General features: G+C 36.7%; 1 protein-coding gene and 1 non-coding gene across 6 annotated transcripts in view; both read right to left on the minus strand.

Annotated features, from left to right (window-relative positions):
• CYSLTR1 (cysteinyl leukotriene receptor 1) overlaps positions 1–6,489 on the minus strand; it is an 80,525-nt gene extending 74,036 nt beyond the window's left edge. For all 5 annotated transcript variants that reach the window (XM_004022468.5, XM_060407830.1, XM_060407831.1 and 2 more), the window contains exon 1: positions 6,285–6,489. The gene's annotated coding sequence lies outside the window, so the exon portion shown is untranslated. The remainder of the gene's footprint in view (positions 1–6,284) is intronic.
• A 2,749-nt stretch (positions 6,490–9,238) lies between these two features.
• Positions 9,239–9,310, minus strand: TRNAC-GCA (transfer RNA cysteine (anticodon GCA)). Its single transcript has one exon. It is a non-coding gene; the product is annotated as a tRNA-Cys (tRNA).
• Between the last annotated feature and the right edge of the window lie 16,763 nt (positions 9,311–26,073).

The raw sequence follows: 26,073 nt of genomic DNA on the forward strand, positions 1-26,073 counted from the left end.
TCAAACAGTCAAAGGCAGACTTGGTTCCGTCTCTCTGGGGCCTCTGGGTCCTGGTGTGCACAAGGTTTTGTTTGACCCTCCAAGTGTCTCTGGCAGGTTTGCAATTTGATTGAAAACATGATTTCGCCCCTCCTACAGTCTTGTTGGGGCTTCTCCTTTGCCTTTGGACATGGGGTATCTTTTTTTTTTTGGTGGGATCCAACATTCTCCTTTTAATGATTGTTCAGCAGCAAGTTGCAATTTTGGAGTTCTCACAGGAGAAGATGAACACACACCCTTCTACACTGTCATCTTGTCTCATATGAGTTCTACCATATGACCCTGCAATCTCACTCATGGGCATATATCCAGAGAAAAACATGGTCTGAACTGATACATGAATTTCAATGTTCATTGCAGCTCTAAACAAGACATGGAAACAACCTAAAATTACATTGACAGAGATAAAGAAGATGTGGTTCATATATACAATGGAATATTACTCAGCCGTTGAAGATGATGAAATAATGCCATTTGCAGCAACATGAATGGACCTAGACAGTGTTATACTGAGTGAAGTAAGTCAGAGAGAGAAGGAGAAATATTATATGATATCCCTTATATGTGGAATCTAAAAATAAATGATACACATGAACTTATTTACAAAACTGAAACAGACTCACAAACTTTAAGTAGAAGCTTATGTTTGCTGAGGTAAAAGATGGAGGGAAGGGATAATTAGGGAGTTTGGGATGGGCATGTACACACTGCTATATTTAAAATGGATAACCAATAGGGACCTACTGTATACAGCACATGGAACTTTGCAGAATGTTATGTGGCAACCTGGATGGGAGGGGAGTTTGGGGGAGAATGGATACATGTATATGTATGGCTGATTCCCTTCACTGTTCACCTGAAACTATCACAACATTGTTAATCAGCTATACCACAATACATAATAAAAAGTTAAAATCTTTTAATCTTTTCAGAATTCACATTGAGGCTTGTACAAGTATTGTAGAGTTAGTGGTAATGAAAGGATTGGATCCTATTGACAGGTCCTTAGAGTTGGCGAGATTGCTGATGCGTAGAATGATGCCCTTGTCTACAATGTAATGTTGGGAGCAGAAAGTAACTGGGCTTGCTGCCTCAACAGGCATTCAATTTTGTTATGTATTTTATTCTCCTGGAGTAGACTTAAAACTCTTTCAGAAAGTGGTTTGTGTTTTCAAGTTGCTTTCATATTTACCATTTTAAAGGATCTGAAAAAATATCTCCATTTGTTCATTACCACATTCAATACATGAAGATATTAAGAAATACTGATGTTCAGGAACTTGTTAGAGAATAGAAAACTTATTAGAAGTCAAGGCTAGGATGAACTCTCAGTTATCCTGGCTCAATTTCATTCCCATTTAAACTCATTCAACGAGGTAGTTTAGAGCAGCCACTGTTAGGTTGCACCATTTATGACAGAGTTCAAACTGGAATACAGTTTGAAGAAAAGAATCATGCTAGCCTATGTTAAAATAACTTTGTATTTATTAAGTAGTCACAGTGTATATGAGGTACTGTGCTAGTTACTGGTGGTCAGGGGGCATTTAAAAGAATAAATTATCTGATACTTTTCCTCAAGACTTTTAAAAAATCCTTTGAAGTGAAGTGAAAGTTGCTCAGTTGTGTCTGACTCTTTGCAACCCTATGAATTATACAGTCCAATGGATTTGCTAGGCCAGAATACTGGAGTGGATAACCTTTCCCTTCTCCAGGGGATCTTCTTAAGCCAGGTATCGAACCCAGATCTCCCTCATTGTAGGCAGATACTTGACCGCTGAGCCACAAGGGAAGCCCTTTGAGAGGAATTATATTTCCATGGCTCTTATTTTTCAAGACTGTCTTCTTCCTCTTGACTGAAAGTGTAGGTATTGCATGAATTTCAGTCTTTGGTCATGTCTTATATTTGACTTTTCTAAGCTGAGTAATTTTTATGATTTTGGCTGTTACACTCCCCAGACTTAATTTTGGCCTCCACCTCTTACCCTACTTTCATGTTCGGGGACGTTATTTCCAACTATTCATTGGACATTGCTTTGAATTTTTGCCATATCCTCAAACCCAGTTGGTCAAAACACTTCACCCTCAAATTACGTATTTATATAAACAGTAGTAACATCAGTGCTCAGATCCCATAGTTTCAAAATTTCAGAGACAGCTCTGACATTTCTTTCTTATGCTGCCTATATCTAGTCACTCACCAACTTTCATCGATTACTCTTAAGTTACTCTTCATTCCATTTCCACTACCACCAAATGGCAGTGGAAGAGTCTCGTTAACTGCTATTCTTTTCTCTCTTTTTTTTTAAAAAATAATTAATTTATTTTAATTGGAGGCTAATTACTTTACAATATTGCGGTGGTTTTGCCATACATCGACATGAATCGGCCATAGGTGCACATGTGTCCCACCGTCCTGAATTCCCCCTCCCATATCCCTCCCCAATCCATCCTTTTGGGTTGTCCTAGAGCACAACTTTGAGTGCCCTGCTTCATGAAGTGAACTTGCACCAGTCATCTGCTTTACTTATGGTAATATGCATGTTTCAATGCTATTCTCTCAAATCATCCCACCCTCACCTTCTCCCACAGAATCCAAAAAGTTTGTTTTTTACATCCATGTCTCTTTTTCTGTCTTGCATATAAGATCGTTGTTATTGTCTTTCTAAATTCCATATATATGCATTAATATACAGTATTGGTGTTTCTATTTCTGACTTACTTCACTCTGTATAATAGGCTCAAGTTTCATCCACCTCTTTAGTACTGACTCAAATACATTTTTTTATAGCTGAGTAATATTCCATTATGTATATGTACCACAACTTCCTTATCCATTCATCTGCTGATGGACATCTAGGTTGCTTCCATGTCCTGGCTATTGTAAACAATGCTGCTATGAACATTGGGGTACATGTGTCTCTTTCAGTTCTGGTTTCCTCAGTGCATATGCACAGCAGTGGTATTTCTGGGTCGTATGGCAGTTCTATTTCCAGGTTTTTAAAGGAGTCTCTATGAAGGAAACTATAAGCAAGGTGAAAAGGCAGTCCTCAGAATGGGAGAAAATAATAGCAAATGATACAACTGACAAAGAATTAATCTCCAAAATATACAAGCAATTTATGCAACTCAATACCAAAAAAATAAACCACCCAATCAAAAAGTGGGCCAAAGAACTAAACAGACATTTCTCCAAAGAAGACATACAGATGGCTAACAAACACATGAAAAGATGCTCAACATCACTCTATCAGAGAAGAGGAAATCAAAACCACAATGAGGTACCATCTCACACCAGTCAGAATGGCTGCCATCAAAAAGTCTACAAACAATAAATGCTGGAGAGGGTGTGGAGAAAAGGGAACCTTATTACACTCTTGGTGAGAACTGCTACTCTTTTTAAGTGATCTCTTCATCTCCAGTTTTCTATAAATGTACTCAGGCATGTGAAAATCTGACAGATTTGTCTACTAAAAATATTTTTTATCATATCTTCACTTATTCAAAGTTTGCTAATATGATTTCACATTAAAAAGTGCCTGGAATTCAATGTCTAATAATTTGGCCTTAAATTTCTATCCAGATTTATTTTGTGTTACCTCAACACAATCCCAAATCAGGCTCCTCAGTGTACCTTGTAGGTGTCAAACTCAGTCACGACACAGTACGCTTCTCACATTATTTCTGTGAAGAATTGAATTTTAACAATGTATATTTACCACTTACTATGTGCAGAGAAAGTTTATTCAGCATGGTTCCATATTCTAGATATTTTTTTAGACCTATCTCATTTTATCTTTGCTGTGACACCTTCTCCATTCATCCCAGCCCATTTTTTTTTCCTAAATGCCTTTGCCATTAAAAACATAACACTGGTTTACCATCTCATATTTTTATATTTTGTCATTCTTTTTAAAAAGATTAATTAATTTATTTTAATTGGAGGATAACTACTTTATAATATTGTGATGATTTTTGCCATACATCAACATGAATCAGCCATAGGTATACATGTGTCCCCCACATCCTGAACCCTTCTCCCACCTCCTTCCCCACCCTATCCCTCTGGGTTGTCCCAGAGCACCGGCTTTGGGTGCCCTGCTTCATGCATCGAATTTGCACTGCTCATCTATTTTACGTGTGGCAGTGTACATGTTTCAGTGCTATTCTCTCAAACCATCCCACCTTCACCTTCTGCCACTGAGTCCAAAAGTCTCTTCTTTACATCTGTGTCCCCTTTGCTGCCCTGCATGTAGGATCGTTGGTGCCATCTTCCTAAATTCCATATATCTCCCCACCAACACGGTAATTCCCTGAAAGGCAGGAACTACGTCTAACTTTACTTTGTGGTACATGTTATATTGAGCTCAATTGAAGATTGTTTAACTGAATTACAAGAGATTTGAGCTATTTTAATAAGAACATAAAAGTAACAAAATAGATCAGAATAGCAGTCCATGCAGAGCTATCTGTGTTACTTGGGAGATTATGATAGATACGCTTCATGGCATCAAATCCACAAGGTTTGATACATATCTTAAGGATCAGTGCTGTTCCTTTAATCTCTTATTATTAATAAGTAGTACTGCAAAGGAAAATTTATAATTTTCAGCACTATGGGAGAATTTTGCTTTTATCCCAGATAAATAGTTCCTAAAAAATAAAAAGCTTGACTAAAGATAGGAAAGAAAAGATAGTAGAAAATGAAACTGATAATTCTGGGCTAGGAAGACACCTAAATGCTAACTTCGCACTGGACTCAACCTGCAAACTTCCTTTAACCTACCATTCTATTGCTTCCCTTGTGGCTCAGCTGGTAAAGAATCTGCCTGGGTTTCTTCACCAATGTGTGAGACCTGGGTTTGATCCCTGGGTCGGAAAGATCCCCTGGAAAAGGGAAAGGCTACCCACTCTAGTATTCTGGCCTAGAGAACTCCATGAACTCTATAGTCCATGGGGTCACAAAGAGTTGGACATGACTCACTTCTCTTCACTTCACCATTCTATTTGGGTTCATGGGCTGATTTATTTCATTTGCAGGAAGGGACTCACTAGTATAATCATTTAAATATCATGGGGACCTGGGAAACAGTTTTTATTAAGGGGATAGATGTAAATATAGTACTTTAGGTTGTTTACTTACAGTGTAAACACAGACTGCTTTTAGTTTTGATTGAACAATTAATAATAAAACAACAACAGAAAGTTTTCTGAATAATTTAAATAGATACCATAAACTTGATCTTGTTGTAGTAGAGATTATAAATTTAAAATTATCTGGAAACAAATTTCACCAACATATTTGAAATGCAATGCAATCTCAACTCTAAGTTTAGGTACATTTTTTAAAATATATAATAGCCTGAAAAATCCTTTTTCTAGATTTCAAAATAATCAGAGGATTGGAAGGCAGAACCACTGAATTCAAGTTATTTTTTGTTTTTGTTTTTTAGCTATAGATGGAATCCACCAACCCATTTGTTTACTTTTGAAAACAACTCTTTGCTTCTAAGTAGAAGGATGCTCCTGGCCAAAGATTTTGATTAAAATATATGAAGTGGTAGGCCTGTTTAAACCTGGTATAAGTCAGATATGTCCAAGGTACTAAATCATCGAATTTCCTTATATTCATTTATAATTGTGAGAGCTTTCTATTTTCAGTTTCTAGTCAGAACTTGCCAATTCTAGTTGTGCGGCAAGTTTCCAGAAAATTTCTTAACCCCTTTGAATTTATTTTTTTGCAAAACAGAAATAATAGCACTTACCTGTTTAAATTGCAGAATATTGATAGGTTCAAGTAGGATAATGAATATGAAACTACCTTGTGAAGATACCAAATCAGTCTTCACTAGTGGGTTTACCTTCAGCCGTCACTGTATATTTTGTTTGTATGTCAAATGAAACTGCTACTACAGTTTAGAGAAACTCCACTGAACCCTTAATAAAGGATTAAAAAATATCCCTTACTTTTTTCACTTGATTGCCAAGGTGCTGGAGGCTTAGGGAGTGTTCCCTCTGTATTTTGCCGCATTGAACCCCTAACAGAAATGCTAAGCAATACTTGTTGAAGGACCGATTAGATTATTGAATCTCTGTCCAATAAATAAAGCAGAAAGAATCATACTAGCAGCCCAGTTTAAAGCAGACAAGGCAAATTATTTATCCTCAAACTCCTGGGAATTTGCTAGAATCTACCATCCACAGAATGCCTGGTTCTAGCACTGAACAAAAACATTGAAACTGCTTACCTGTTAACTTCAAGGTTGACAATTTAGGGTCTTTTGCATTCACTCTCAGAAGCAAGCTCCAGGTCTTCAGTAAATCCAATCTATCCGTCCCTTGGAAAGCTAATCATTGTTGGTCAGCTGTACAGTAAATATGAATACCCTGGAAGTCCTGAAAGTAAACACCATTCACAGTGCGCCTGCTCTTTTAGGCAAACTTCTTTGAAATGATGAGTTGTTGCTATTTTCAAGAGGAGAGGAGGGCAGGGCACATATGCTAGCCAATGTATACAAATTCTTCTTCCTCTTTCAAATCAGTCCTCAAGTTGTTTAAAGCACGCCTCGATTTGGCTACTCTGGTTCAAAGTAGGGGAAGGGGAAGGCAGAAGGAGAGAAGAACAGAAACCGGACTTGCAGGTTGTTGTGTGTATAAATGAACTTTTATCCCTAGCTCCAGCAACGGAATCCTCAGGAAATCACACAACTGTTCTGAGATCTGTCCAGTTTAGTTCTCTCTGATTTATGATTTGGGGGAGTGGTTAGACTATTTGTAGGTGGAGAAATATATACCAGTATATGCTAATATAACTGTCAAAATGTGAAACCTGATCTTAGGCAAGATAAATTTCACATCTCTCTCTCACTGACAATTACTGCTCTATCTACAGTCTAAGAATCCTTCTCCTTTCTGGTGACTTATCCCCTGAAAAATAAATGTCTTAGGTTGAATTTGGTTTCTCAAAATCCCCACAGCAATACATTACTTCTCTTGAATTAAAAATGATTTTTTTTTCTTTTTCTTACACTAAGAGTGGTCTGGAATGACTGGGTTTTCTGTCTGCAGGCCTGTTTTAGGAATTTAGAAGGAATTTGTCTTTGGCTAGGAATTTGTCTTTGGCTAGGCTCTGGGATATTGGAGCTTTGGGATGTTCTGTCTGTTTCTGGATAAAGGGATATAGCAGTCTGTTATGTGTTGACTGGAACTCGGGGCAGCACCTTGATGTTATGAACCAAATGGATAATAATACCCTAATGTGAGTGGGTTACTTCAATTGTATTGAGTTATATTAAGATATTTCATCTGGGGATGGCATAAATATGTTCATATTAACACTTTGTAAGCATAGCCCTATAACTAATAATGAATTTGTGTACTCAGTAAATCAGGAAACTAGTAACAGCCCTCTGGCCTGCTACCTGCTGTAGGAACAAAGGCCTGAACTTGGCATCTGTAGGTACCAGAATTATCTCATAGCCAACCTGGGGTCAGGGCTCTAAGGTTTCTTAAATATTAATCTCCTTTCATACTATTCTTGGTTGTGGTATTAGTTGGGGTGAAAAGTCATTCAACCAAATTAAAGAAGGAGATAACATTTGTATTCAAGATAAGACTCTAATCCTTTCCTGGAAAGTTTTACTAACTGAAGTGATATTAGAAATAGAATTTCTTCAACTGAGTTTGGATCGCCAGAGATCTAGGGGAAAGTTTGTAAGAGAGACAGAGGATAAGTTACCACTTTGCCTCCGATATGGACTGTTACAGCCATTTTCAACTATGATGGAACTGTAGTACATACCAGGTAAGGAAGGAAAAAGAAAGAGGCAAAATCTTTCAAGAGGACATCACAATAACTGTGGCAGAGATGGGATGCCCTGTTTGTGCCTCTGTGTACTCCCCCAGTTGTCTGTCCTTAGCTGTTTCTCTGCCTCTGGGATGGAAAAAGCAGTGCTCCACTGATCCCCAATTGTATTTTTGCCTTGTTTAGCTATATCAATTTATGCCATGTTTGTTATAATTGACAGCAGATTCTTAATCTTTCCTCATCTCTCTATCGTTTCTTTTCCATCCTCTCTGTCTTCATTACATACTTGTCCTTACATTTTCTATTATTTTAGGAAATGATGAAGTATCACACCGATATCTCTTTGCTGTCATCTCTCTATTCTTTCTCATTTTCCCCAGACTCTTCCAGTTCTTAATTTTTTATTGAGGTGGAGAGGACCAAGAAGGGAATGGTGAGGAAGAAGGTGAATAATGTGTAGTTGGATGGGGACTCTGTCTTAATGGAGTAAAACTTGGGGAGAAGGTTATAAGATTTACAGTAAGACAGCATTCATATATTAACTTTGTGCTGTAGGATTCATAGCTTACTCATAGAGCTGAAAAGGTCTTGAAAAATCATTTTGTTTAGACTTTTTCAAAAATTGAGTTCCTGAGGGTATGACACATCTGGTTAATCATTGTGCTCCTAGATGTTAGCTGATTGCCTTGTTTGGTTTGTTAAATAAATCTAGTTCAACTCTCTCCTATTATAGATAAGGTAACTGAGGCCATAAGAGAAACAGATTTTCTAAAGATGTTTATTTTACCACAAAATAAAGAAATATCACTTATTTTCTTTCAGAACTGAAACTGTTCCACAATTAATACTCACAACACTTTGAAAAGGTAGATAAAGAGTGTTACTATACTTACAGCCCAGTTCTATACACACATATATATTCACTCAAAGAACCTTGGATACAATCATTCATGCTTTAGTTCCAGCTTAGAGAAAATCAGAGACAATGAAAAGTATCAATCTAGTTGTGGAAATATGACTCTCATCACTCTCCCTATTTCTGCCCCAGGGCTTACCTCATGATATAAATCAATTTTAAGTTGTCATTTCTGGTGAGGCCACAACACAATAAATGAAAATTTTGAATAAGTTTGAATAAGCCCTGTAGGACAGAATGGTATAGACTACTTAAGGAGAGCTGGTACAGATTATTTAAGCCCCCAATCCCTACATTATTCTGTGCTGCCCAATGCCATAGTCACTAGTACTATGTGCTTGTGAAAGTGAAAGTGAAGTTGCTCAGTCGTGTCCGACTCTTTGCGACCCCATGGACGGTAATCTACCAGGCTCTGCAGTCCATGGGATTTTCCAGGCAAGAATACTGAAATGGGCTGTCATTTCCTTCTCCAGGGGATCTTCCCAACCCAGGGATCGAACCCGGGTCTCCTGCATTGCAGACAGACGCTCTACCATCTGAGCCACTAGGGAAGCCCCTATGTGCTTATTTAAACTTAACTGTAAATACATTAAATTATATTAAGTTCCCCTATGTGCTTATTTAAACTTAACTGTAAATACATTAAATTATATTAAGTTAAATAGAAAATTCTGTCCTTCAATTACACTAGCCACATTTCAGATGCTCAATAGCCAACATATAGACAGTGGCTACTGCTTTGAACTACACAGATTTAGAATAGATTTTAAAATTAATACTTAGTTTGGAGTAAAGCATATCATCAGTACAAGGTCATATAATTAAGTGCCAAAGTTGGGAAAGAAGCCAAGTTTCTAGATGCCTAATCAAGAGTAAGTAGATTTATTTCTACTTCCTTTGTATTTATTTATATTTCAGTGTGGGTCTATGGGCATAGTTGAGGCACACTAGTGTGTGAAACTTCATGTATGGGCTTTCAGGTTTGAGGAGGATGCCATCTGGTTAGCATGGATGAGAAAGGTCATTTGCATGGATTTGTAGAGTTCCTGCCTTTCTCCCTGACAGGACCAAAAAAGAGAATATATAGAAAGGTGCTATGAAAAGGAAAACAAAAGTTATACAAATGGAAGTTGTAGTAATGATGATAAACTCCAAGTTTATTTTTTCCTACTTAGTATTTGCCCCTGAGTCCAGCTGTAGATGGGTGTGAGTAGGAAAATGGGCTGTATTGGTGAGTCATTTTGGCAACTGATGTGAGAGACAGTCTGCTGTGTGCATGTGATCAGGGAACCTGGTATATAACCTGCAAACCTAGGAACTGGGGCTGGTTGGATTTGCCCCTACCTCAGACTTTACTTCTAAAGAAGGTCAGTAATGGAAGAATTAGACAAAGACTTTCAGTGAGAACTAGGCCTTCTGTTAATTGAACAGATTGTGCAACTACTGAAAAGTGTGTCAAGTTTAGTTTTTCTAAGAAAATGAAAGAAAACTTTCTGAGTAATCATTGTACTGTAAATTTCTGGTGAAAGCGTTGCTGTAACTAGAGACTAGTGTTGTTGTTGTTTGTTGTTGTTCAGTTGCCCAGTGGTGTCCAACTCTTTGTGACCCCATGAAGTGTAGCAAGCCAGGCCTCCCTGTCCCTCATCATCTCCTGAAGTTTGCTCAATTTCATGTCCATTGCTTTGGTGATGCCATCCAACCATGTCATTCTCTGACGCCCTCTTCTCTTTCTGCCCTCAATCTGTCCCAGCATCAGGGACTTTTCTAATGAGTCAGCTGTTCACATCAGATGACCAAAATACCTGAGTTTCAACTTCAGCATCAGTGTAGAGACTGGTGTACTAAGAATTATTTTAGTAGTGTCTAAGAAGTCCGCTGGAGAAGGCAATGGCACCCCACTCCAGTACTCTTACCTGGGAAATCCCATGGATGGAGGAGCCTGGTAGGCTGCAGTCCATGGGGTCGCTAAGAGTCAGGCACGACTGAGCGACTTCACTTTCACTTTTCACTTTCATGCATTGGAGAAGGAAATGGCAACCCATTCCAGTGTTCTTGCCTGGAGAATCCCAGGGACGGGGGAGCCTGGTGGGCTGCCATCTATGGGGTCGGACATGACTGACGCGACTTAGCAGCAGCAGCAGCAAGAAGTCCGTAGATTCTCAAAGCTCCTGCTACACCAAACTTGCTAGCCTAGCCTGAAACACCTTTAAGTATATTTGAGTGAATATCATCTATTCGATGTCTCTAAATTAAGAAGTTGCTCAAGAACTGGCTTTTATATGAGAGGTCACCCACTATAAATGGGGAGTCTGTGTTCTTATTAGAAAAGTGATGATAATATCAGCTCTGCTTATTTCACAGCATTTAAAAGTCACAGAAAAGGAGAGCCATGAAAGGGCAAAGGCTTATTTTTATATCTGGAGCTGCTGCTGCTGCTGCTAAATTGCTTCATTTCTCAGGAGTATTTGTATGTGTTTACTGTGTGTATGGGCTAATAAAGTGCTATTTGTAAAACTGCTTTAGCCACTAAAGGGAAAACATTAGTTTAACTTGAAAATGGAATTCCATGGCCTGGGTTTATTGGGGCTTCATCACTTTTGGTGTAACCTGAGAGGGAGCAAGTCACTTGAATTTTCTGAGCTTCAGTTTTTCCCATTTGTAATTAATAATGGTAAAGGGTTAATAACCACCACTCTGTCACTTTACTGGGAATCAGAGTGAGCTAACACATGTGAAAATGCTTGTGAACTGTAAATAGCTGTATAAACAACCTCTTAATTATTTCCTAGTATTGGGGAAAATCCCCCGGGGATGTACTCAGAAGCTGTGTTTGGCATGTTTCCTTTATCTCACAGGGACCAAACAACTGTCTAAGCCAAGAAGGGAAATTGACTCAAATATTTGATTTTGGGGTCTAGCTCTTAACTAGCTTCACCTCTCTTACCAAGATAACTTCCTTTTCAAAAAATATAAGCAAGACTAGACTTGGACAAACACTTTGAAGCAAATAAAGCACATTTTCAATTATTACTTTCTTTTTTCATTTTTCCTTTCAGTACCCCCTCCCTGAGGGAGTAGAAGGTAGTGGAAGAAATTACATTCTGAGAGGTTTTATGCACTAGGGTTTAATAACTCTGGAGGTGGACAGATCTGGGCTGAATTTTGGTTCCACCATTTACTAATTGTGATCTTGGGCAAGTTATCCAAACTTTTGGATCCTTAGACTCCTGGTCTGTAATATGGGGCCAATAATTACACTACCTTATGCAGTTATTATGGGACTTAAGTGCAATAGTGCCTGGCACAAATTATGCTTCTAATACATATAGATTTATTTTTGTTAACATTATGGTTTTACTCACTCAGAGTTATTTAAAAAGTTACCAGCCAGGAATGTAACACTGTTTCAAAGAATGGTTTCTGGTTTGGAGCATTAGAAACTTTTCCATATCTTAGCTTTGCTGGTTTGGTGGTTTGTATAAGTGAATTCTCAGGCAATATTGGGCACAAATCAGAATTTAAAATATAATCTTTTTTTTTAAATAACATTTTCACAGACTTTCCAATTTGCATTTTAGATGATTTTTCTTTTTACTTTTGCTTTCAAATGATCAGAAGTTCTTTACTTGACACTGATTTGTCTCCTATTAAATATGTTCTTTCCTGTTCTATCCAGAGGCCTCTCACCACTGGATAGTTGGTGCTTAGATTAGCTTGTTGAGGTTTTGACCTTGGCTAAAAAATAACAAAATAGATTTTTTCCTGTGTCACAGGGCTAAGTTGAATCCTTAAAGTGGAATATATATGGCTATGGAGCAAAGTGCTTAGTTTAATTTCATGATTTTTAATTTGGAACATACTTTTATGGATCAACCTCAATTTTACTTGTCAGTTTATAGATTGCCCTTGGCATTTTAGAGTTGCATTTAATTTATTTCTCACACATAGAGAAAAATAGTGGACAAAGTTGTGGGAAGGGGACATATGTGAGGTTACTGGTTGGTTGAACACTTTCCTTACAGCAGGAAAATACACTTTTAGGATGCAGAGTAAAGGTTTATCTGGTGTTCAGGCACTCAAACCAATAGCTTTTATCACATCTCTTAAGATAGAGTCAGAGCTATAGTTTTTCAGTTTCTCACTGTTGATAAAATGAAGTCTGTTAAAGCACTTTGAAAATTGGAATGCATTATAAAATTCGGAGATTATTTTTTGTTATTAACTTAGTGTTGCTTGTGAAATGCATTTGTTAGGTAATGTTGAACTTTCTTTTTTGCATTAAAATATTATTGGTACCCTCCCTCCACTGAAATAGTTCTAATGTCCACTTGATTTCTAAATGAGACATATTCTTGAATCTCTTGACTATTCCATATCCAGGCTGTCTTGAGTCCAATATCATTTAAACAAATGAACAAACAAGCAATGATCAGGAGCACTCAAAATGGTAAGTGTAATGGTCTGTCTTTTTGTTCCTGAGAAAAAGAGGCCTCCTCATTTCACTAATTTTGGGTTTACAACTGTCAGTCCTTCTTTTCCTTCCTGTTTTAAGGAGGAAGTGCTGATAGTATTATATATAAATAAGCACCCCACGTTGCACAACTGTTGCCTCCTTTAAGACTTTAAGAGTTTCAGAAAGTCATGTGGTACTTAATATATAGTCAAAAGAACCAGTCAGATGAACATTTTAAACAAAGAAGAAAACAAGCTAGAAATCTTGAAATCTCTCTTACATGCTGTGTAAGTGTCTTCTTGGGGGCATGGCTTATCTACCATGTGAAACACATGAAATTAACCCTAAACTTCTCAGTCTAGCTGGGTCAGCCCTGAGAAAAATTAGGGAACAAATAAATTAGGGAATCAATTAGGAGTCAGCCCTTCCTGGAGCTCTCTTTTCTCTATTTTATCTCTTATGTGGTCCAGATATCTTCTTATGCTGACTGAGTTCCAACTTCTTGAAGGAAAGTAGATCTGCGAAATCTCTAACATTTCAGTGTAAATAAATTTAAATTGTTCTTTTTTCTGAAATGACTTCATTTTATTTTAGTTATATGAAAGTATAAAATATCACTAAGCAGAAATAAAATCAATTAAAAAAATCATACATGATCCCATCATCTTAAAGTAACTCACTCTTAATATTTATGTGTATAGCTTTTTTTGCTTTTTATTTATCTATCTATATATAGATATATTCATCAAAATAGGATTACACTATACATACTGCTGCTGTAAGTCGCGTCAGTCGTGTCCAACTCTGTGCGACCCCATAGACGGCAGCCCACCAGGCTCCGCCGTCCCTGGGATTCTCCAGGCAAGAACACTGGAGTGAGTTGCTATTTCCTTCTTCAATGCATGAAAGTGAAAAGTGAAAGTGAAGTAGCTCAGTCATGTCCAACTCAGCGACCCCATGGACTGCAGCCTACCAGACTCCTCTGTCCATGGGATTTTCCAGGCAAGAGTACTGGAGTGGGTTGCCATTGCCTTCTCCAGAGAAACACCTACTCCTGTTTTATTGATTATGCCAAAGCCTTTGACTGTGCAGATCACAATAAACTGTGGAAAATTCTTCAGGAGATGGGAATACCAGACCATCTTACCTGCCTCCTGAGAAATCTGTATGCAGGTCAAGAAGCAACAGTTAGAACCAGACATGGAACAACAGACTGGTTCCAAATTACCTGAGACTCAGACCCAGCCAAAACCTGGCTTGGGACTCAAACCCAGCCAAAACTCTGCTTGGGACTTGAACCCACATGGCTGGGACTCAAACCCAGCTAAAACCCATGTTATCTGATTTCAGGACCTAATGAAGTTCAGGTTCTAGATGTCTCATCACAGAAGGAATTCAGTGAGAGACAAAGTGATAGGTAAGAAGTTAATTTATTCAGATTCAGAGAGAAGCACACTCCACAGACAGAGTGTGGGCCATCACAGAAGGCGAGTGCAGCCTGCACTATACATATTGCTCATCAACTTGTGATTTTTACTTAGCAATATATTATGAATTTATTTCTATAATATTTAACATATTCTCTCTCTTCACAGGCAATCTGCTTATAGATCATTTACAGAGCAGTTTCTTTGTTGTGATTTTAAAAAGTCAGCCCTCAACAGGGTTTGTAAAAAAAGATGAGGTAGAAACACACACTCACAAAAGAAATAAAAAACAAAAAGAAAAAACAACTTAAAAAACGGTATATGTTAATTGGCTGAGGAGCCAATGGGGGTGAAGCTACTATTTGTGGAATTATAGTTAAATGCTTCTGAGTCAGAATCCTACTCAGGAAGAATGACATGGCAGTGCTACAGAGCTTAGATTGGCATCAGATAGTCTATCCTCCTGCCCCTCATGTCACTCAACATGCTCCCACTGTGTACCAAGACAGGGTCTGGCACCCAGACCTGTCACAAATGGTGATGGCCTGGAAAGAAAGCCTATTCACTTGCCAGTCATGCAGCACAAGTTGGTGGGGAACATGGTGCTAAATTTTTAAAATTAAAATAGTATGCTGTGATTACTGGATATTCACATGCAGTTCTAAGAAATAACAGAGAGATGTTGTGCACTTTTTGCCCCATTTCCCCCAATGGTAGCTTCTTAAAAAAAAAAAAAAAAAAAAAAAAAAAAACAACCATAGCACAATATCACAATCAGGAGACTGACACTGATATAATCAAATACAGAACATTTCCATTACAGCAAAGATTCATGTTACCTTTTTATATAGGATTGGCTTTTTAGCACTCAACATAGTTCTCTGGAACTTTATCTTAAGTTTTTCAGTGTATCAATAGGTTGACCATTTTTTATTGCTGTGTAGTATTCCATGATATGCATATGCCACAGTTTGTTTAATTGTATGCTTATTGGAGGACATTTTGGTTGTGTCCAGTTATTTGTTCTTATGAACAAAGCTTCTGTGAATACTTTTGCACGGGCTTCTGTGAGTACAAAATTTTTTACTTCTGGGAAAATGCCTAAGAGTCCAATTGTTTGACTGAATGGCAGTTGCATGTTTAGCTTAGTAAGAAAGTGACAAATTGCTTTCCAGAGTGGCTGAACAATTTTATTTTCCAAAACCAATGCATGAATGATGTTTCTTGCAACCTCACAGCACTGGTGTCACTTAAAAAAAATCCATTCTAATAGTGCATAAAGATATTTCATTATTTAAATCTGCATTTCTCTAAGAACTAATAAATTGAATATCTTAAAATATATTTACCATTTGTCCATATTCTTCAGTGAAGTGTCTGTTCATGCCTTTTGCTCATTTTCTAATTATGTTTAATTTTTTTTTTTTGCTTTTGGAGACTCCTTAATATATTATTTACACTATTCCATTGTCAGATATGTCTTCTGAAAGAATTTTGTCTGAATCTATAGCTTGCATTTTCAACCCCTTAATAGGTTTTTTTCTTTTTGTAAAGCAAAAGTTCTTAATTTAATGTGGTTAAATTTGTCTGTTTTTCTCTTTATGGATCATGCTTTTGATGTTAAAACTCTTTGCTTTGCCCAAGATTCTAAAGATAATTTCCTATTAGTTTTTCTGAAAATTTTACAGTTTTTTAAAGAAATTATTTATTTTTAATTGAATGATAATTGCTTTATAGTATTGTATTGGTTTCAGCCAAGCATCAACATGAATCAGCCATAGGTATGTTTTACATTTAAGTCTGTAATCCATTCAGAGTTAAGTTTTGTACAAAGTGTGATACTTTGGTGGAGATTAACTTTTTAATATATTGATGTTCAATTGTTCTAACACCATTGTTGAAGAGGCCTTCCTCCACTGAATTGCTTTTCCATCTTTGTCAAATATAGTTGGGAATATTTATATCAGTCTATTTCTAGATTATCTATTCTGTTCCATTAATTTATGTTTCTATCCCTATGCAAATTCCATAGTCATTATTTCTAAAGAAATTCTTTTTTTTAAAATAAAAAATTCAAAACAACTTTATTGCAGTATAGTGGATTTACAATTTTATGTTAGTTGCTGGTGTACAGCATAGTGATACAATTATACACACACACACACACACACACATTCTTCTCCATTATGATTTATTACAAAATATTGAGTATAGTTCCCTGTGCTATACAGTAGATTCTTGTTGGTTATCTATTTTATACATAGTAATCTGTATCAGTTAATCCTATATTCCCAATCTATCCCTCACTCTTTTTTCTCCTTTGGTAACCATAAGTTTGTTTTCTTTTATTTTTTTAAATTTATTTATTTGTTTTAAAATAAAAAAGTCAGATAAATAATCTAACTCTACACCTAAAGCAACCAGAAAAGGAAGAAATGAAGAACCCCAGGGTTAGTAGAAGGAAAGAAATCTTAAAATTTAAGGCAGAAATAAATGCAAAATAAACAGGAGACCATAGCAAAAATAAACAAAGCCAAAAGCTGGTTCTTTGAAAGGATAAATAAAATTGACAAATCATTAGCCAGACTCGTCAGACCATTAAAAACAAACAAACAAAAAAAAAGAAACAAAGGAAGGAAAAATCAAATCAACAAAATCAGAAATGAAATTGGAGAGATCACAACAGGCTACACAGAAATACAAAGGATCATAAAAGACTACTATCAGCAATTACATGCCAATAAAATGGACAACGTGGAAGAAATGGACAAATTCTTAGAAAAGTACAACTTTCCAAAACTGAACCAGGAAGAAATAGAAAATCTTAACAGACATATCACAAGCACAGAAATTGAAACTGTAATCAGAAACCTTCCAGCAAACAAAAGCCCAGGTTCAGATGGCTTCACAGCTGAATTCTACCAAAAATTTAGAGAGGAGCTAACACCTATCCTACTCAAACTCTTCCAGAAAATTTCAGAGGAAGGTAAACTTCCAAACTCATTTTATGAGGCCACCATCACCCTAATACCAAAACCTGACAAAGATGCCACAAAAAGGAAAACTACAGGCCAATATCACTGATGAACATAGATGAAAAAATCGTTAACAAAATTCTAGCAATCAAAATCCAACAACACATTAAAAAGATCATACACCATGACTGAGTGGGCTTTATCCCAGGGATGCAAGGATTCTTCAATATCCACAAATCAATCAATGTAATACACCACATCAACAAATTGAAAAATAAAAGCCATATGATCATCTCAATAGATGCAGAGAAAGCCTTTGACAAAGTTCAACATCCATTTATGATAAAAACCCTCCAGAAAGCAGGAATAGAAGGAACATACCTCAACATAATAAAAGCTAAATATGACAAACCCACAACAAACATTATCCTCAATGGTGAAAAATTGAAAGCATTTCCCCTAAAGTCAGGAACAAGACAAAGGTGCCCACTTTCACCACTACAATTCAACATAGTTTTGGAAGTTTTGGCCACAGCAATCACAGCAGAAAAAGAAATAAAAGGAATCCAAATTGAAAAAGAAGAAGTAAAACTCTCACTATTTGCAGATGACATGATCCTCTACATAGAAAACCCTAGAGACTCCACCAGAAAATTACTAGAGCTAATCAATGAATATAATAAAGTGGCAGGATATAAAAAGCAACACACAGAAATCCCTTGCAATTCTATACACTAATAATGAGAAAATAGAAAGAAAAATTAAGGAAACAATTCCACTCTCCATTGCAACAAAAAGAATAAAATACTTAGGAATATATATATCTAAAGAACCTAAAGACCTATATATAGAAAACTATAAAACGCTGGTGAAAGAAATCAAAGAGGACACTAATAGATGGAGAAATATACCATGTTCATAGATCAAAAGAATCAATATAGTGAAAAGGAGTATACTACCCAAAGCAATCTATAGATTCAATACAATCCCTATCAAACTACCAACGGTATTTTTCACAGAGCTAGAACAGATAATTTCACAATTTGTACGGAAATCCAAAAACCTCGAATAGCCAAAGCAATCTTTAGAAAGAAGAATAGAACTGGAGGAATCAACCTGCCTGACTTCAGGCTCTACTACAAAGCCACAGTCATGAAGACAATATGGTACTGGCACAAAGACAGAAATATAGATAAATGGAGCAAAATAGAAAGCCCAGAGATAAATCCACACACCTATGGACACCTTATCTTTGACAAAGGAGGCAAGAATATACAATGGAGAGAAGACAATCTCTTTAACAAGTGGTGCTGGGAAAACTGGTCAACCACTTGTAAAAGAATGAAACTCGATCACTTTCTAACACCACACACAAAATAAACTCAAAATGGATTAAAGATCTAAATGTAAGACCAGAAACTATAAAACTCCTAGAGGAGAACATAGGCAAAACACTCTTGGACATAAATCACAGCAGGATCCTCTATGACCACCTCCCAGAATATTGGAAATAAAAGCAAACTAAACAAATAGGACCTAATTAAAATTAAAAGCTTTTGCACAACAAAGGAAACTATAAGCGAGGTGAGAAGACAGCCTTCAGAATGGGAGAAAATAATAGCAACTGAAGCAACTGACAAAGAACTAATTTCAAAAATATACAAGCAGGTCGTGCAGCTCAATTCCAGAAAAATAAATGATGCAATGAAAAAATGGGCCAAAGAACTAAATAGACATTTCTCCAAAGAAGAGATACAGATGGCATACATCTATTTGAATTGAAGCTTTCTCCAAATATATACCAAGAAGTGGGATTGCAGTATTATATGATAATTTTATTTTTAGTTTTCTAAGGAACCTCCACACTGTTCTCCATAGTGGCTTTATCAATTTACATTCCCGCCAACAGTGTAGGAAGGTTCCTTTTTCTCTACATCGTCTCCAGCATTTATTATTTAATGGACTTTTTGATGATGGTCATTCTGACTGGGGTGAAATGATACCACATTGTAGTATTGATTTGCATTTCATTAATAATTAGCAATGTTGAACATCTTTTCAAGTGTCTGTTCATTATCTGTATGTCTTATTTAGATCTTATGCCCATTCTTCAATTGTATTGTTTTATATATATATGTACTTGAACTGTTTGTATATTTTGGATTTTAATCCCTTGTTGGTGGCTTGATCCACAAATATCTTCTTTCATCTGAAGGCTGTCTTTTTGTTTTGTTTATGGTTTCCTTTGCTGTGCAAAATATTTTAAGTCTAATTAGGTTCCATTTGTTTATTTTTGTTTTATTTCCATTGTTTTAGGAGACAGATCCAAAAAGATATTGCTGCCATTTATATTAAAAAGTGTCCTGCTTATGTTTTCCCTTAGACGTTTTAGAGTATTCAGTTTTACATTTAGGTCCTTAAAATACATTTTGAGTTTATTTTGGTGCATGGTGTTAGAGAATGTTCTAATTACATTCTTTTATATGTAGCTGTCCAATTTTCCCAGCACCATTTATTGAAGTAGCTGTCTTTTTTCCATTGTATAATATATTCTTGGCTTATTTGTCATATATTAATTGACCATAGGTGCGTGGGTTTATCTCTAGGGTTTTGTCCTATTCAATTAATCTATATTTCTGTTTGTTGTGCCAGTAACATATTGTTTTGATTACTGTAGCTTTGTAATATAGTTTAAAGTCAGGGAGCCTGATTCCTCCAGCTTCATTTTTCTCTCTCAGGATTGCTTTGGTTATTTGGGGTCTTTTGTGTTTCCATACAAATTGAAAAATGTTATTGGTGATTTGATAGGGACTGCATTGAATATGTAAATCATTTTTTCAAGTAGTATAGTATATTCATTTTGACAATATTTAGTCTTCCAACTCAACTACATAGTATATCTTTTCATCTGTGTCATCTTTGATTACTTTCATAAGCATCTTATAGTTTTTGAATATAGGTCTTTTGTTTCTTAGGCAGATTTTTTTTTGACTTATTAGGATTTATTTTGTTAATAACAGAAAATGCTTTTTTTAAAGTACAGAATTTCAAACCAAGAAATATATAAACCTTACTAACTCCAGTCTCAACTAATTAAGGATATGTCTTGTTATGTACTCAATGAACATTTGATAAACATTAGTACCTTGCTGAAATTGTCATATTACTTACTAACAATGTCTTCTGTGCTCATTAGAGTAATTTTTCTTACTTTTCATTCTTTGATAACAAACAGATATGGATTATAATTATCCCTACATGGAAATGTTTATCAAATGAAACTTCCTGCCTGTTATAGGAATGCAAACATTACAGTCGTTGAATAATATACCTGGGACATATTTTCACTAGGAACAGACAAAATAAAGTTCAATGAGATCTGGAAATACTGAAGAAATTGTTTGTATACATGTGTTGATTTGTTGCCAACATGCTTCTTTTTAAGTTCTGAATTCTTAATTTACACATGTACATTTTTAATGGACAAAATAGTAAGATGATTATTTCTTTATTTTAAAATATTTATCCTTAGGTAAATGCTAAAATAGCAAAAACTCATAAAGGACTAAAATACCTCTGTGCATGAGTTAGTCACATCCCACTCTTTGCAATCTTATGAACTGTAGATGTCCAGGCTCCTCTGTCCTTGGGATTCTTCAAGCAAGAATACTGGAGTGGATTGCCACGGCCTCCTCCAGGGTATATTCTGAACCCAGGGCTCGAACTCGCCTATCTTCTGCATTGCAGGTGGATTCTTTACACACTGAGCCACCTAGGAAGCTCAAAATAGCTCTGTAATAAAGGTTTATATCCCAGGCTTCAGTGTGACTTAAAGTGGGTAACTGTGCCATTTTCCCTCTCCATGGGGAGAGAAATGCATCCAAGAGATCAGGTTATCTTTTCTGAGTGACATTGTCAGTACTTTGGTATTCCAGAAATCCAGGTAGCAGTTGTTGTTCAGTCGCTAAGTTGTGTCCAACTCTTTGTGACCCCATTGTCTGTAGCATACCAGGCTTCCCTGTCCTTCACCATCTCCCAGAATTTGCCCAAACTCATGTCCATTGACTTGGCGATGCCATCCAACAATCTCATTCTCCGTTGTCCCCTTCTCCTCCTGCCCTTAATCTTTCTCAGCATCAGGGTCTTTTCCAGTGAGTCAGCTCTTTGCATCAGGTGGCCAAATAATTGGAACTTCAGCTTTGCATCAGTCCTTCTGATGAACATTCAGGGTTGATTTCCTTTAGAATTGACTGGTTTGATCTCCTTGCTGTCCAAGGGATTCTCCAGAGTTTTCTCCAACATCACATTTTGAAAACATCAATTCTTCAGTGTTCAGCCTTCTTTATGGTCCAACTCACATCTATACATGATTTTAAACGTTTATTTTTTAATTGAAAGATAATTCATTATAATGTTGTATTGGTTTCTGCTGTATAAAAAGGTGAATCCGTCATATATACATTCTCTCCCTCTTGAGCCTCCTTCCACCTTCCCACTCCACCCTTCTAGGTCTTCACAGAGCCCCAGGCTGAGATTCCTATGTTATATAACAGCTTTCCACTAGCTATCTATTTTGTAATAGTGTATATATGTTAATGGTACTTTCCCAATTGTCCTACCCTCTCCTTCCTCTGCTGCATCCACGTTTGTTCTCTACATCTGCCTCTCCATTACTTTCCTGCAAATATGTTCATCAGTACTATTTTTCTAGATTCCATAGTTATGTGTTAATATACAACATTTGCAGAGAAGGCAATGGCACCCAACTCCAGCACTCTTGCCTAAAGAATGCCATGGATGGAGGAGCCTGGTAGGCTACAGTCCGTGGGGTCTGTAAGAGTCGGACACGACTGAGTGACTTCACTTTCACTTTTCACTTTCATGCATTGGAGAAGGAAATGGCAACCCACTCCAATGTTCTTGCCTGGAGAATCCCAGGGACGGGGGAGCCTGGTGGGCTGCCGTCTATGGCATCGCACAGAGTCGGACATGACTGATGTGACCTAGCAGAAGCAGCAGCAGCAGCAGCAGCAGTAGCAGCAGCAGCAGCAGCAGCAGCAGCAGCTTACAATATTTGTTTTTCTCTTTCTGACCTACTTTGCTCTATATAACAGGCTCTAGGTTCATCCACCTCATTACAACTGACTCAGATTTGATCCTTTTTATGGCTGAATAATATTGAATTGTATATATGCATCACATCTTCGTTGTCCATTCATCTGTCGATGGACATCTAGGTTGCTTCCTTGTCCTGGCTATAGTAAATAACACTGCAATGAATATTGGAGTACATGTGTCTTTTTGAATTGTGGTTTTTCTCAGAGAATATGCTCAGTAGTGGGATTGCTGGGTCATATTGTAGTTTTATTCCTAGTTTTTCAAGGAATCTCCATTCTGTTCTCCACGGTGGCTGTATCAATTTACATTCCTACCAACAGTGCAGAAGGGTTCCTTTTTCTTCACATCCTCTCCAGCATTTATTGTTTGTAGATTTTTTGATGATGGCCATTCTGATTTGTGAGAGGTAATACCTCATTGTAGTTTTTTATTTATTTACTTTTTAATTGGTGGAAAATTGCTTTACAATGTTTTGTTGGCTTCTGCAGTACAACAATGTGAATCAGCCATAATTTTATATATATCCCCCTTCCTCTTGAGCCTCTATCCCAGCCTCCAGCGTAGTTTTGATTTGAATTTCTCTAACAATGAGTGATGTTGAGTATTTTTTCATGTGTTTGTCAGTCATCTTCTTAGGTAGACTTATTCCTGGGCATTTTATTCATTTTGTTGATATGGTAAATGGGATGGTTTCCTGAATTACTGTTTCTGATCTAAAATGGAAATGGATTAAATGCACCAACCACAAGACATAGAATGGCTGTGTGGATGAAAAGATGTACATGTATCTACTTTCACTTACCACATCATTCTACTTAACCTCCCAAATTGTATGTAATTATTTTATACTGTTAATCTCATTTCCATTATGACTTGCAACTGTAATTTTCTTTTCTTTTTCTTTTGGTTTGGCTATTAATTGCAAAAAATGATAAACATATTTTACTGTTATGATTATGCAACTAGTATTCATTTTAATACCATTGTATCATGATAGGTCAACAGAAAACAATATAGCTCTATATCACTAAAACTACCATTTAATACCTGTCATCATTTTTAAGATTTATTTATTTTTAAGTGAAGGATAGTTGCTTTACTGTATTGTGTTGGTTTCTACCAAACATCAACATGAACATACGTTTACCTATGTTTACCACTTGAACATCCATCCCACCTCTCACCCCATTCCACCCCACTAGGATGTTAATGAGCCCCAATTTGAATTCTCTGAATCATACAGCAAATTCCCATTGGCTATCTATTTTACATATAGTAATGTATGTTTCCATGTTACTCTCTCCATACATCACCCTCTACTTCCTTCCCCCACCCCAGCTGTGTCCAGAAGTCTGTTCTCAATGTCTGTGCCTCCATTGTTGCTCTGCAAATAGGTTCGTCAGTATCATCTTTCTAGTTTCCATATATATGAATTAGTATATAATAATTGTTTTTCTCTTTATGACTTACTTCACTCTATATAATAGGCTCTATGTTCATCCAATTCATTAGGCCAGACTCAACTGCTTTCCTTTTTATGACTGAGTAATATTGCATTGTATATACATACCACAGCTTCTTTATCCATTCATCTGTTGATGGACATTTAGGTGGCTTCCATGACCTAGATATTGTAAACAGAGCTGCAATGAACATTGGGCTACATATGTCTTTTTCAATTTTGGTTTCCTCAAGGTATATATCTTTGAGTGTGATTGTTGTGTCATATGGTGGTTTTATTCCTAGCTTTTTAAGGAACCTCCATACTGTTCTCCACAGTGACTGTGTCAAATTGCATTCCCACCATCAGTGCAAGAATGTTCCCTCTTCTCATACAGTGTCCAGCATTTATTGTTTGTAGACTTTTAAATGATGGTCATTCTTATCTGTGTGAGTTTTAATTTGCAATCAGAATCATTGTAGTTTTAATTTGCATTTCTCTAATAATGAGTGATGTTGAGCAACTTTTTATGTGTTTATTAGCCATCTGTATGTCTTCTTTGGAAAAATTTTCTGGCATTGACTTGTGTGAGCTGCTTCTATATTCTTGAAATTCATTCTTTGTCAGTTGTTTCATTTGCTGTTATTTTTTCCCATTCTGAGGGTTGTCTTTTCATCTTGAATATAGTTTCCTTTGCTGTGCAAAAGCTTTTAAGTTTAATTAGGTCCCACTTGTTTATTTTTGTTTTTATTTCCATTACTCTCAGTTCGGTTCAGTTCAGTTGCTCAGTCGTGTCCGACTCTTTGCAACCCCATGAATCACAGCACGCCAGGCCTCCCTGTCCATCACCAACTCCTGGAGGTCACACAAACTCATGTTCATTGAGTTGGTGATGCCATCTAACCATCTCATCCTCTGTCATCCCCTTCTCCTCCTGCCTTCAATCTTTCCCAACATCAGGGTCTTCTCAAATGAGTCAGCTCTTCGCATGAGGTGGCCAAAATACTGGAGTTTCAGCTTCAACATCAGTCCTTCCAATGAACACCCAGGAATGATTTCCCTTAGGATGGACTGGTTGGATCTCCTTGCAGTCCAAGGGACTCTCAAGAGTCTTCTCCAACACCACAGTTCAAAAGCATCAATTCTTCTGAGCTCAGCTTTCTTTATAGTCCAACTCTCACATCCATACATGACCACCGGAAAAACCATAGCCTTGACTAGACGGACCTTTGTTGGCAAAGCAATGTCTCTGCTTTTGAATATGCTGTCTATGTTGGTCATAACTTTCCTTCCAAGGAGTAAGCTTTTAATTTCATGGCTGCAATCACCATCTGCTGTGATTTGGGAGCCCCCCAAAATAAAGTCAGCCACTGTTTCCACTGTTTCCCCACCTATTTGCCATGAAGTGTAGGAGGTGGATATTAGAGGATCTTGCTGTGATTTAAGTCATAGAGTGTTCTACCTGTGTTTTCCTTTAAGCATTTTATAGTGTCGGATCTTACATTAGATTTTTAATCCATTTTGAATTTATCTTTGTGTATGGTGTTAGGAAATATTCTAATTTCATTCTTTTACATATAGCTGTCCCTTTCCTCAGAACCACTTATAGAAGAGGCTATGTTTGCCCCATTGTGTATTCTTGCCTCCTTTATCAATAATAAGGTATCCATAGGAGTGTGGGTTATCTCTGGGCTTTCTATCTTGTTCCCTTGACCTATATTTCTGTTTTTGTGCCAGTACCACACTGTCTTGATGATTATAGCTTTGTAGCATAGTCTGAAGTCAGAAAGGTTGATTCCTCCAGCTCCATTCTTTCTCAAAATTGCTTTGGTTATTCAGGATCTTTACTGTTTCCATATGAATCGTGATTTTTTTTTTTGTTCTAGTTCTCTGAAAAATG

Source organism: Ovis aries, chromosome X (assembly GCF_016772045.2).
Source record: "Ovis aries strain OAR_USU_Benz2616 breed Rambouillet chromosome X, ARS-UI_Ramb_v3.0, whole genome shotgun sequence".
NCBI lineage: Eukaryota > Metazoa > Chordata > Mammalia > Artiodactyla > Bovidae > Ovis > Ovis aries.